This window comes from Leopardus geoffroyi, chromosome E1 (genome assembly GCF_018350155.1).
Source record: "Leopardus geoffroyi isolate Oge1 chromosome E1, O.geoffroyi_Oge1_pat1.0, whole genome shotgun sequence".
In the NCBI taxonomy this organism is placed as follows: Eukaryota; Metazoa; Chordata; class Mammalia; order Carnivora; family Felidae; genus Leopardus; species Leopardus geoffroyi.
In genome coordinates, this window is record NC_059330.1 from 17,792,737 (window position 1) to 17,805,703 (window position 12,967).

The following is a 12,967-nucleotide window of genomic DNA, read 5'->3' on the forward strand; positions in this document are numbered from 1 at the left end:
TGTGTAGAAAATAACAATATCTCCAGGACTTTTGGGTAAGCAAACATTTTTTTTCAAATGTTTATTTATGAGAGAAAAAGAACACAGCAGGTGAGGGGCAGAGAGAGAGAAAGACACAGAATCTGAAGTAGGCTCCAGACTGTGAGCAGTTAGTGCAGAGCCTGACGCGGGGCTCAAACTCATGAACTGTGAGATCAGATCATGACCTGAGCCAAAGTTGGACACAACCGATTAAGCTACCCAGGAGTCCTGGAGTTTATTTATTTATTTTTTAATTTTTTGTTTTAGCATTTATTTATTTTTGAGACAGAGACAGAGCATGAATGGGGGAGGGTCAGAGAGAGGGAGACACAGAATCCGAATCAGGCTCCAGGCTCTGAGCCGTCAGCACAGAGCCCGACCCAGGGCTCGAACTCACAGACCGCGAGATCGTGACCTGAGCTGAAGTCGGACGCTTAACCGACTGAGCCACCCAGGCGCCCCTAGAGTTTACTTAAAAAAAAAAATAAATAGGGGAGCCTGGGTGGCTCAGTCAGTTAAGTGTCTGACTCTTGATTTCAGCTCAAGTCATGATCTCACTTCGTGAGTTCAAGCATTGCATCAGGCTGTGCACTGACAGCAGGGAGCTTGCTTGGGATTCTCTCTCTCTCTCACTCTCTCTGCTCCTCCCCTGCTCTCTCTCTCTTTCAAAATAAATAAATACAAACTTTAAATAATAAATACCAGAAGGAAAAAAAATATTTGTTGTTTATTATTTTGAGAGAGAGAACATGACAAGGGGAGGGGCAGAGAGGGAGAGGAGAGAGAATCTCAAGCAGGCTCCCCACTGTCAGCACAGAGCTTGATGCAGGGCTCAAACTCACAAACCATGAGATCATGACCTGAGCCGAAATCAAGAGTCAGATGCCTAACTGACTGAGCCACCCAGGCGCCCTGGGAAAAAGGTTTTAATTTAAAAAAAAAAAAGAATATTTATTAAAAGACATATTAATCTCCAGGGATTACACTAAACCGAAAGAACCAATCCCAAAATGTTACATGTTGATTTCACTTATATAACTTTTATTTGTAATCGTGGTAAAATACATGTAACATAAAATTTAGCATCTTAACCATTTGTAAGCATACAGTTCATTGATGTTAAGTGCATTTCCACTATTATGCAACCATCACCACGCATCTCCAGAACTCTTTTCTTTTTGTAAAACTGAAACTCTGTACCCATTAAACACTAACTCTGCCTCAGTCCCTAGCAACTACCAACGTACTTTCTGTCTCTATGAATTTGGCTACCCTGGGTACCTCATGTAAGTAGAATCATACAGTAGTCATCTTTTTGTGTCTGGCATCTTTCACTTAGCATAATGTCCTCAAAGTTCATCCATGTTGTACCATGGTCAGAATTTCCTTCCTTTTTTTAAAAATTTCTTTTAAAAATGTTTATTTATTTTTGACAGAGAGACAGAGCATGAACAGGAAAGGGGCAGAGAAAGAGAGGGAGACACAGAATCCAAAGCAGGCTCCAGGCTCTGAGCCGTCAGCACAGAGCCCGACACGGGGCTCGAACTCACAGACCGCAAGATCATGACCTGAGCCGAAGTCGGCGGCTCAACCAACCGAGCCACCCAGGTGCCCCAGAATTTCCTTCCTTTTTAAGGCTGAATAACATTCTATTGTATGTATATACCATATTTTGTTTATTCATTCATCCATTGATAGACCCTTGGGTGGGTTACTTCCATGTTTTGGTTACTGTGAATAATGCTGCTATGAACATGAATGTGTAAATATCTCCTCAAGATCCTTCTTTCAATTCTTCTGGGTCATATGAGAATTCTATTTTTAATTTTTTGAGGAATTATACTGTTTTCCACAGCAGCCGTACCACTTTATATTTCCACCAACAGTGTAAGAGTTCCAATTTTTCCACATCATTGCCAACACTTGTTTTTTTTTTTTTTTTTTTGTAGTAGACATCCTAATGGGTGTGAGATGTGTCTGACATTTTTGAAATGACAAAATTTTAGAAATGGAGAACAGATTAGTGGCTCCCAGGAGTGGGAGTGGCAAAAGAGAAGTGGGTGTGGTTATAAACATTAGGGCCCCTGGTGCTGGAATCTTCCCGTAACTTTACCATGGTGGTGGATATATGAACATATACAGGTGGTAAAATTGCATGGAGCTTAACAGACACACACAAGTGAGCACAGCTGAAACAGGAAATCCGAATAAAATGAGACTATATCAATGTCAACATCCTATATTTGGCTGTGGTTATATTATACTGTAGTTTTTTGCAAATGTTACCATTGGAGAAACTGGCTAAGGAATCTCTCCATATTATTTCATACAACTGCCTGTGAATCTACAGTTAGCTCAATAAAAATTTTCATGCACACACATGAAAACCCACTGAAAGACTGAGAAGGCAAGCCTCAGAATATAGGAAAATATATCTGCAATACATATATCTGGAAAGGAAAAAAAAAAAAAAAAACCTAGCATCCAGAATGTATTTTACAAATCAAGGAAAAAGACAGATGACCAGGCAGAAAAACAGACAAATGATGGGCCCCGGCATACACAGAAGGGTCAATTGATGTATGGAAACACATGTGGCAGGGGTGCCTTGGTGGCTCATTTGGTTAAATCTCCAACTCTTGGTTTCAGCTCAGGTCATGATCTCATGGTTCACGGGATCAAGCCCAGCATTGGCCTCTGTGCTGGCAGCACAGACTCTACTTGGGATTCTCTTTCTCCCTCTCTCTCTCTCTCTCTCTCTGCCCCACCCCTGCTTGTTCTCTCTCTTCCTCTCTCTCAAAATAAATAAATAACCTTTAAAAAAAAAATTTGTGGCAGATCATATTTTGCAAAGATAGTGGCAACAGTTATCCATTCTACACATTCCTCTTACTGTAACTTTTCACAGTCTTTCCAATTAGAAGCAGAGCCTATGCCCCCTTCCTTGAAGTTGAGTAAGTAGGCTTTTGTGACTATTTAGGTCAATAGAATATGACGGAAGTGATACTATGTGACTTCCAAGGCTACATCACAAGACACAATGTAGATTCTGCTTTATTTGCTGGAATACTCAGTCTTTACAGTCACTGTGTAAGCCGTCTGTCCATTCTGAGGTGACAATGGTGTGAGGAAACCCAAGCAGACCGACCACACGGATAGGCCCTGAGCCACGTGAAGAGACAGATGCCTGGCCAGCCCCCAGCTGCTCCAGCACCCATCTGCCTGCATCCACATCAGAACGTCTAAACCAGTTCTGCCCAGCCAACTTCTTGAAATCCTGACCCTCAAACCTGAAGCCGTGCGAGATAGTAAAAGGACTGTTCATTGTTTAAGCGTCTACATTTGGGGGTGATTTGTTACATAGCAATGGATAATGGGAATAGCAGCCTAATTCCATTAGGCTTCAGAGAAGTGCCAATTATTATATATATATTGGGGGCAGGGAGAGAGAGAGAGAATGTGAGCAGGGGAGAGGGGCAAAGGGAGAGAGAGAGAATCTTAAGCAGGCTCCAGGCTCAGCATGGAGCCCAACTCGGGGCTCGATCCCACAACCCTGGCATCATGACTTGAGCATCAAGAGTCAGATGCTCAACCGACCGAGCCACCCAGGCGCCCCAGGAAGTGAGAACTAAATCCAAAATGGAAAAAAAAAAAAAAAAAAAGAGCTATCACTACACACCCACCAGAATGACCAAAACGGAAAAGAGTGACAAGTAGGTGAGGATGTGGATCAGTTAGAACTTTCATACACTGCTGGAAGAAATGTAGATGGAGAAACCACTTTGAAAATATATTTGAGAGAATCTACTACAGTTGAACATAAGCATGTTTTGTTTGTTTTTTGTTTCTGTCTTTCAGGATTAAAAATGTTTTAAGTTTATTAATTTGAAAGAGAGAGAGAGATAAAGCACGAGTGGGGGAGGGGCAGGGAGCGAGGGAGAGAAAGAGAATCCCAAGCGGACTCCGCACTGTCAGCATGGAGCCTGATTCAGGACTCAAACCCCCAACCGTAAGATCATGACCTGAGCCGAAGTCAGACGCTTAACCAACTGAGTCACCCAGGTGCCCCAGGATTACAATTTTATTCTTAAAATATAAGCCAGGTTTTCTTAAGAAAACCTACAGAAAACTGTAAGCATTCTGAAAAAGTTACTTGGTCTCATTTGAATAGAAAGCTGATAGGACCAAACTGTGATTCTGAAAATATTCAAAATGCAGGAGGACAAAACACAGCCTCCTTCCTGCTAAATTAATCAGGTGAACCAAGTTTGCAGCAAAAGCAGTGCTCTCAGTACAGGTGCTGAGAGTGAGCCGGGGAGTGGGTCTGTGGCTCTGCACAGCAACAGAAGCTATCAGTGATTTGGAGCTCTATTTCTAACTCGCTTTTGGAAATATTTCCAAATAGGAACAATCATTTATTTTTTATTTTTTCAATGTTTATTTATTTTGAGGGGGGGAGATGCAGAGAGAGAGAGAGAGAGAGAGAGAGAGAATCCCAAGCAGGCTCTGAGCTCTCAGAGCGGAGCCCAGCTCAGGTCTCGATGTCACGAACTGTGAGGTCATGACCCAAGCCAAAATCAAGAGTTGACGCTTAGCTGATTGAGCCACCCAGGTGGCCCAGGAATAATCGTTTCTAAATATCAGTTTGCTGTCTCTAATCTTAACTAATGGAAGTATCTCATCACATCCCCATGAGGATATTGACAGCTTGCTTTGCCTTTAAAATCAGAAGAGCTATTAATTAAAAGCTTATCTCCATGCCATTGTTTGGGGCGATATGCAGATATTAAATGAATAGTAGAAAAGGTCCCCATTCTACTTCACTCTTGAACCTTAATGAAACATAATGACAGAGGTAGGAAAGGAAACAATTTATATTTAACATTTTAGCATCATACATATAAAATGGGATGCTGGTAGGGCGCCTGGGTGGCTCAGAAGGCTGAGCATCTGATTTCGGCTCAGATTATGATCTCACAGCTTGTGAGTTTGAGCTTCACGTCGGCCTCTGCTGACAGCTCGGAGCCTGGAGCCTGCTTTGGATTCTGTGTCTCCCTCTCTCTCTGCCCCTCCCCTGCTCATTGTCTCTCTCTCTCTCTCTCTCTCTCTCTCTCTCAAAAATAAATAAACATTAAAAATGAAAAAAAGTGGGATGCTGGTAATTGAAAATGTTTTCTCTTTTTCTTTAATTAATTAATTCCCATTCTGGGGTGAAAGGGAGAATGTTTAAAGGTGGACGATCATGGGTGCCTGGCTGGTTCAGTCGGTTGAGCATCCGACTTTGGCTCAGGTCATGATCTCGTGGTCTGTGAGTTCAAGCCCCGTGTCAGGCTCTGTGCTGACAGCTCAGAGCCTGGAGCCTGCTTGGGGTTATGTGTCTCCCTCTCTCTCTGCCCTTCCTCTGCTCACACTCTATCTCAAAAATAAAAAAAAATGTTTAAAAAAAATTAAAAAATATATTGACACATGCAACACTTTGAATGAATCTCCCAAACAAAATAATGACCCAAAGAAGCCAGACAAAAGAGTGCATAGTTTACCATTCCATCATATAAAGTCCAAAAAAAGCAGGTAAAGCTAATCTATGACGTTAGAAGTTGGTATGGAAGTCCCGCTTGGACAGGAAAAAGGGAGTGACTGAGAGGGGACACAGGAAGCTCCAGGGGATAGTCTGGTAATGTGCTGTTTCTTGTCCTGGGTGATTGTTACATGGGTGTGTTCACTTTGTGACAATTGCCTTACAAGTTGTACATATTTTGAATGCATGTTGTCCTTCAATAAAAAGTCAATTTAAAAAACTTCCTACTACCCCATGACCCAGCAATTGCACTACTAGGCATTTATCCAAGGGATACAGTTGTGCTGTTTTGAAGGGGCACATGCACCCCCATGTTTACAGCAGCACTATCGACGATAGCCACAGTATGGAAAGAGCCCAAATGTTGATCAAGGATGAATGGATAAAGAAGATGTGCTATGTATATACAATGGAATATTACTCGGCAATCAAAAAGGATGAAATCTTACCATTTGCAACTACGTGGATGGAACTGGAGGGTATTGTGCTAAGTGAAATTAGTCAGAGAAAGACAAAAATCATATGACTTCACTCATATGAGGAATTTAAGATACAAAACAGATGACCAGATGGGAAGGAAAGCAAAAAGAATATAAAAACAGGGAGGGGGACAAAACATAAGAGACTCTTAAATACAGAGAACAAACTGAGGGTTGCTGGAGGGGCTGTGGGTGGGGGGGATGGACTAAATGGATAAGGGGCATTAAGGAAGATACTTGTTGGGATGAGCACTGGATGTTATACGTAGGGGATGAATCACTGGAATCTACTCCTGAAATCATTATAGCACTATATGTTAACTAATTCGGGCGTAAACTAAAAATAAATATAAAAATAAATATAAAAAATAAAAGATAAGCAAACTGCCAAAACAAACAACAACAAAACCTCCTAGGGGCACTTGGCTGGTTCAGTCCATTAAGCAGCTGACTCTTCTGATCTCAGGGTCATGATCTCAGGTCATGATCTCAGAGTCATGAGATCAAGCCTTGCTTTGGGCTCAATGCTGAGCATGGAGCCTGCTTAAGATTCTTTCTCTCTCCCTCTACACACCCCCTCAAATAAAGAAATTCTTTTAAAAACATAAATTAATTAATTAAAAATCTACTTGGGGCTCCTGGCTGGCTCAGCCAGAAGAGCATGAGACTTCTGATTTCAGGGTCACGAGTTTGAGCCCCATGTGCGGTGTAGAGATTACTAAAAAAGAATAAATAAACTTAAAACCAAAAAACCCCCACAAAAACACAAAAACCTCTAAGATTTGGGTTTTGTCTGGAAGAATGGACTTGTTATTTGCTGAAATGGGAAAAACAGTGGAAGCAGCAGATTCAAGATGGGATCGAGACTGCAGTTTGGGACTTGCTAAGTCTAGGCTGCCTATTACAGAAACTGGCAAGTGGGAGATTCACTCTACAATTTAGTGTTTTGGGGGTTTTTTAGTGTTTATTTTTGAGAGTGAGAGAGAGACAGAGTGTGAGAGGGGGAGGGGCAGAGAGAGAGAGGGAGACACAGAATCCGAAGCAGGCTCCAGGCTCTGAGCTGTCAGCACAGAGCCCGACGTGGGGCTCGAAATCACGGACCACGAGATCACGACCTGAGCTGAAGACGGGCGACCAACCAACTGAGCCACCCAGGCGGCCCTAGTTTATTTATTTATTTTTTTAATTATTGTTTTAATGTTTATTTATCTTTGAGAGGGAGCATGAGCCGGGGAGGGGTGGGGTGGAGAGGGACAGAGGATTCAAAGCGGGCTCTGCACTGACAGCGGCAAGCCCGGACGCGGAGCTCGAACTCACAAAGCGCGAGATCATGACTTGAGCCAAAGTCAGACGGTCAACCAACTGAGCCACCCGGGTGCCCCTACAAGTTAGTTTAGGGACGAGGCTTGGCCTGGACTTATGGATGGCAGAGTCACCACTGTGTAGATGGTATGTAAAGCCTTGGGATGAGATGAGATCAGTGAAGGAGTGAGTGTAGACAGCAGAGAGAAGAGGTTCAGGGATTGCACTTGGGGCCGTCTATGGTTGGGGTTGTCCCAAGGACTAAGTGACACAGCTCATGTTGGCATCAAGCATGGCACTTACAATGTCCTACCTGGTATTACTTGCTTGCAGCTGGCTTATAAAGCCCCCTCCTAGGCATTCCTTTTTCCTTGTTATTTTTTTCTTCCAATTTTAATATTATTTTCCAGTTGATTACTAAAATGATATGTATATATTTTGCTTATTTAATCCCTGACTTAACCCTGTGAAGACAGCTACTACTGCTCTCTATTTTATCAAACGAGGAAACTGAGGAGCATGGGAGGGAAGGAATTTGCCCAAGTCACACAGTGTCTGTGCCAGAAGCAGGACTGGAAGCCAGACTTCCAGACTCCACACTCCTGCTCTTTTCATTCCTTCCCGCTGACCTTCAGGAAAGGGAGGCCTGGCTGGCTGCAGTAGGGCCTAACTAGGAGTTGATCCTGGCTAGCCCTAGTGTCAAGGACGGTGGCTGGCCTGAGGAGAGGAACAGAGCAGCCTGGGGAAAGGCAGCCAGCAGGAAAACAGGCAGGGGCCTTGCTGAAAGGGGTTTGAAGGATGCTGGAGAGGAGGAAGGGGCCGGGATGTAGGGGTGGAAGGAGAGGGGTGATGCATTCGCATCTGCCCTGAAGCCAGTGGACCCTAAGAGTGGAGCCAGGCCTCCATCCCCAGAGCCGGGAACCAGCCTTGGGAAGGGAGAGTGAAAAGTATAGGGCCTTTGGTGTAAGCCCTTAGAGACCTGCCCAGGCTGTCCCTCTTTACCTAAGGCTGCCACATACCCAGGATGGGCAGAAGAGGGCCCAGTATGGAGACTGGGCTCCTGGAGGACACAGGTGATGCTGTTCCCTATGCCCTTGTGCTCATGACTTCAGCCTTGGGAACCGGATATGGGGGCACAGGGCCCACCCCCTTCCCTGCTATTCCTAGTCCCTGGGCCTGAGGGCCCAGCACAGAGGGGGTTAAGGGCCTGGAACCTTTGCCTGGAGAAGGGGGCGGGGGGGGAGGGGGGGGCGTGGGGAACTGTCAAGAGGAGCCTCCTCTGGCCTGATAATCCAGGCTGCCTATCTCTTCCACAGCAGCTGTGAGGCAGACAGGTTGTCCTGGTGGGGAGGGAGGGAAATAAGGGTCTGGCTGATGGCGGGAAGGATTTGAGGAGGGAGGGACATCCAGGCTCCCTGGTGATCTTTTCCCATCCAATAGCTTCATGACTGTGCCTGCAGACTGGAGGTCGTGGCCCGAGTCTGGACATGGGGGTTCCCACTGACCCAGAGAATAGGAAGTGGGAGCTGGTGAACAGACTTAGGGAGGTGTTGATTGGAAAGTTTCTATTTCTGACTCACTATGTGCCTGGGCAGGTGTGCAGGGGTGCAGTATCCTGTGCGTCCGTTGAGGTGTCTGAGTGAGCGCACGTGCCCACGGGTACATGCCCCTTTAAGGGGGTGGGCGAGTGGGGAAAGCTCACTGCAAAGCCAGAAAAGGAACCTGGCATTTGTTGAGCCCCTGTTATATGTGAGCCAGGCTCTTCTTAGAAATTTTCACCTCTCCTGTCGCATTTCATCGACACAACAACCAGGAAAAGAAAACATTTTAAGCCCATTTATCTGATAAGGAATTCAAGGCTCCGAGAGCAGGGCAAGGGCCCAGGCACACCTAGCAGGTAGTGACGGGAGTCCAGGGTCTGACTAATCCAGAGCTAAGCTTTTCCCTTTTGGCTCTGAGCCCATCCTGGGCAGGTGGTCTGGAAGAAAAGCAACAGGTTCTCATTCAAGCCAAGGATGATGTGTGATTTCAGGGCCTGTGAGCTCCACGCAAAGGCCTGGCTCACAAGCTGTAGGAGTCAGAAGAAAGAGGATTATTGCTGGGTTGGACCTGCTGGGGAAGAGGCTTACAAAAGGGTTGCACGTGGGGGGCCTGGCTGGTAGAGCCAGTCGGTAGAGCGCTAGAGCATGTGACTCTTGATCCCGGGGTGGTGAGTTCAAGCCCCACACTGGGTGTCGAGTTTATTTAAAAATAAGTTAGGGGCGCCTGGGTGGCTCAGTCGGTTGAGCGTGCAACTTCAGCTCAGGTCACGATCTCGCGGTCCGTGAGTTCAAGCCCCGCGTCGGGCTCTGGGCTGATGGCTGACTGGGGGGGGCTTCCTACACGTTCTTTCACTGCATCTTCCCAAGGATCTTGTGACGTAGGAATTATTGTCATCCCCATTTTATTTTATTTTTAATGTTTATTTATTTTGGGGAGAGAGAGAAAGTGTGCGCCTGTGGGGGAGGGGCAGAGAGAGAGACCGATCTGAAGCAGGCTCTGCTCTGGCAGCAGAGAGCCTGATGCGGGGCTCAGATTCAAGAACTGTGAGGTCACGACCGGAGCGGAAGTGGGACGCTTAACCGACTGAGCCACCCAGGCGCCCCGGTCGTCCCCCATTTCAGAGATGAGGAGACCAAGACGCAGAGAGACGAAGCAAAATGCTCAGAAAGACATTACTGGTAAGTGGCAAAACTCAGGTCTGATTCCGTTGCCTTTGAAAACTCAAAAAGGCCCCACAGACACACGCACAAAATCAACCTCATTTGTAGCAAGTTAGTGCACAGAGCGCAGAGTCTGGAGACTAGAGAGTAGTTGTAGTCCTGCCTCATCTCCCAATTTACTGTATCACTCAGGCCTGGGCGGCTCAGTTGGTTAAGTGTCTGGCTCAGGTCACGATCCCAGGGTGGTGGGATCGAGCCCCTCATCCGTCTCTGTGCTAAGCATGGAGCCTGCTTAAGATTCTCTCTCTCTCCCTTTCTTTCCCTCTGCTCTTCTCCACTCCCTCACGCTCTAAAATAAAATAATACAAAATAAAATCTTAAAAACAAATAAAATTGGGGGCACCTGGGTGGCTCCGTCAGGTGAGAGTCTGACTTTGGTTCAGGTCATGATCTCACGGTTTTTGTGAGTTCAAGCCCCGCATAGAGGTCTCTGCGGTCAAAGCAGAGCCTGCTTCCGATCATCTGTCTCCCTCTCTCTCTGCCCCTCACCCATGTTGTCTCTCTCTCTCTCTCTCTCAAAAAATAAATGTTAAAAAAAATTTGGGTGCCTGGATGGCTCAGTCGGTTAAGCATCCGACTCTTGATTTGGGCTCAGGTCATGATCTCATGGTTCCTCAGTTCGAGCCCTGCATCGGTCCCCTCGCTGATAGTGTGGAGCCTGCTTGGGATTCTCTCTCTCTGCACCTTCCCCTGCTCATGTTCTCTCCCTCTCTCAAAATAAATAAACTTAGGAAAAAAGTAATTTTACTAGCTGAATCTATTTTTTTAAGTATGCGTGCTGTGTATCTCTGTGTGTATATGTCTCTGTATATGTGGGCGTTACATACGTGTGCTGTGCACATGTGTGTCTGCATGTCTGTGGGTTTCTGCTGCTGCCTTCCTGTTTTTCCTAGGGTCATGGGTTCCCAGATGCTGAGAGGTAGAGGAACCCTGAGGCTTTGGGGGTGATTTTCTCCCCTTCTCTGGGCCTCAGTTTCCTCTCCTACAGAAATGGATTACTTGAATTCCATGATTTTGAAGGATTCTTGCAGATCTGACCCTCCTTAACTTTGTTATTCACCATATGGTCTAAGGACTTCATCCAGAGAAGGTCAGGATAAAAAAGTCAAGGGCTTGACGCTACTGTGGCAGGGACTGGAATTAGACAGGAGAAGGCAAAGTTCCCAGACCAGTCCACATTGGCCTCAGGAAAGTCATGCTTCTTGATCTGAAGCAAAAGCTCTTAGAATGCAAGACCACGTCCAAGGACCTGGATTGTGCCCTCCATCGCCATGCTGGCCAGGAAAGGGGCAGCGTCTCCATGTGACTTGCAGAAAGGAGACAGAGGGATGGAAGGGCAGCCATCCAGGAGACAGCTCTGGGCGGGCAGTGTCCTCAGGTCCTACTGTGGCCCCTGCAGCCTCCTGATAAGCAGAGGCCTCCACCCTGATAGCCCCGAGTCTGCTTATCAGGGTCCCCAGCCTACCCCACCCAGGCTCAGACTCTGTTCCAGCCCACACCCTGATGACAGCACCCTCCACCCCAGCCAGGGCCACAGCCACAGGATCTCTGGTTGGCTGAGATATCTCTCTTTTCTACCTCCAGGACCCTGGTTTCTGCCCATGTTCACCCTTGGTCTTGGGTTCACCCTTGATGGCTTGGGACTAAGCAGGGACTAGGCAGAAGCCTAAGCAATGAGTGGCATAAATCTTGGCCTTGGTGCGTGAAGCCTTGTTGTCTGTGGGGTCTCCGAGTAGAGGTGGCGTGGCAGCAGGAGTCACAGGACAGGAAAGGGGGCAAGGAGCAGACATAGCGATAATTTCTCACCTGGACAGAGTGCCTGGGTCTGTAAAGGTTCTTCAGCCATATTTCTCAATTCTTACAACTCGGGGAGCTGTGTGTTGCCACCAGAGTCCAGGGAAGTGGCACTTTGCCTCTAGTTATGCAGCTAGTGAGTGCGACAGAGGAAAGAAGGAGGGAAGGAACCGGACGCTGGCTGCACAGGTGCTAGGTCAGATCTGGGAGTTTGAGATGAGCACTCACAGCATCCTTGTAACCACCATGTGAGATAGGTGTGGCCCGCTCCCATTTTACACGTGTAGGAACTAAGCTGAGAGCACTCTGTCCAGAGTCACAGAGCTGGATGCAGTGGACTTGGGACTGTCACTCAGGGCCTGTTCTTTCTTTTCAAATTTATTTATTAGAGAGAGAGAGAGACAGAGACTCCACTGTCAGCGTGGAGTCCAACTCGGTACTCAGACCCATGAACCATGAGATTATGACCTGAGCCAAAGCCAAGAGCCAGATGCTTAACCAACTGAGCCACTCAGGCGCCCCTGGGCCTGTTATTTTTAAACCTGGGCTCTCTCAAGGGCCTCAAGCAGCTTTTAAGAATATTCTATGAGGGCCACCTGGCTGGCTCAGTCAGTAGTGTGTGTGATCTTGGGGTTGTAAGTTCGAGCCCCATGCTGGGTGTAGAAATTACTTAAAAATAATAAAATTGAAATTAAAAATTAAAAAAGAATGTTCCGGGGCGCCTGGGTGGCTCAGTCGGTTGGGCGTCCGACTTCGGCTCAGGTCATGATCTCGCGGTCCATGAGTTCGAGCCCCGCATCAGGCTCTGGGCTGACAGCTCAGAGCCTGGAGCCTGTTTCGGATTCTGTGTCTCCCTCTCTCTCTGACCCTCCCCTGCTCATGCTTTGTCTCTCTCTGTCTCAAAAATAAATAAAACGTTAAAAAAATTTTTTTTAAAAGAATGTTCCACGAACTTTCAGATGTTCACCCACCCCTGTTGTTGCTCATCACTTGCAGCCTTCGGTGAGCCCCCGTGGGGAGGAGGTGAGATG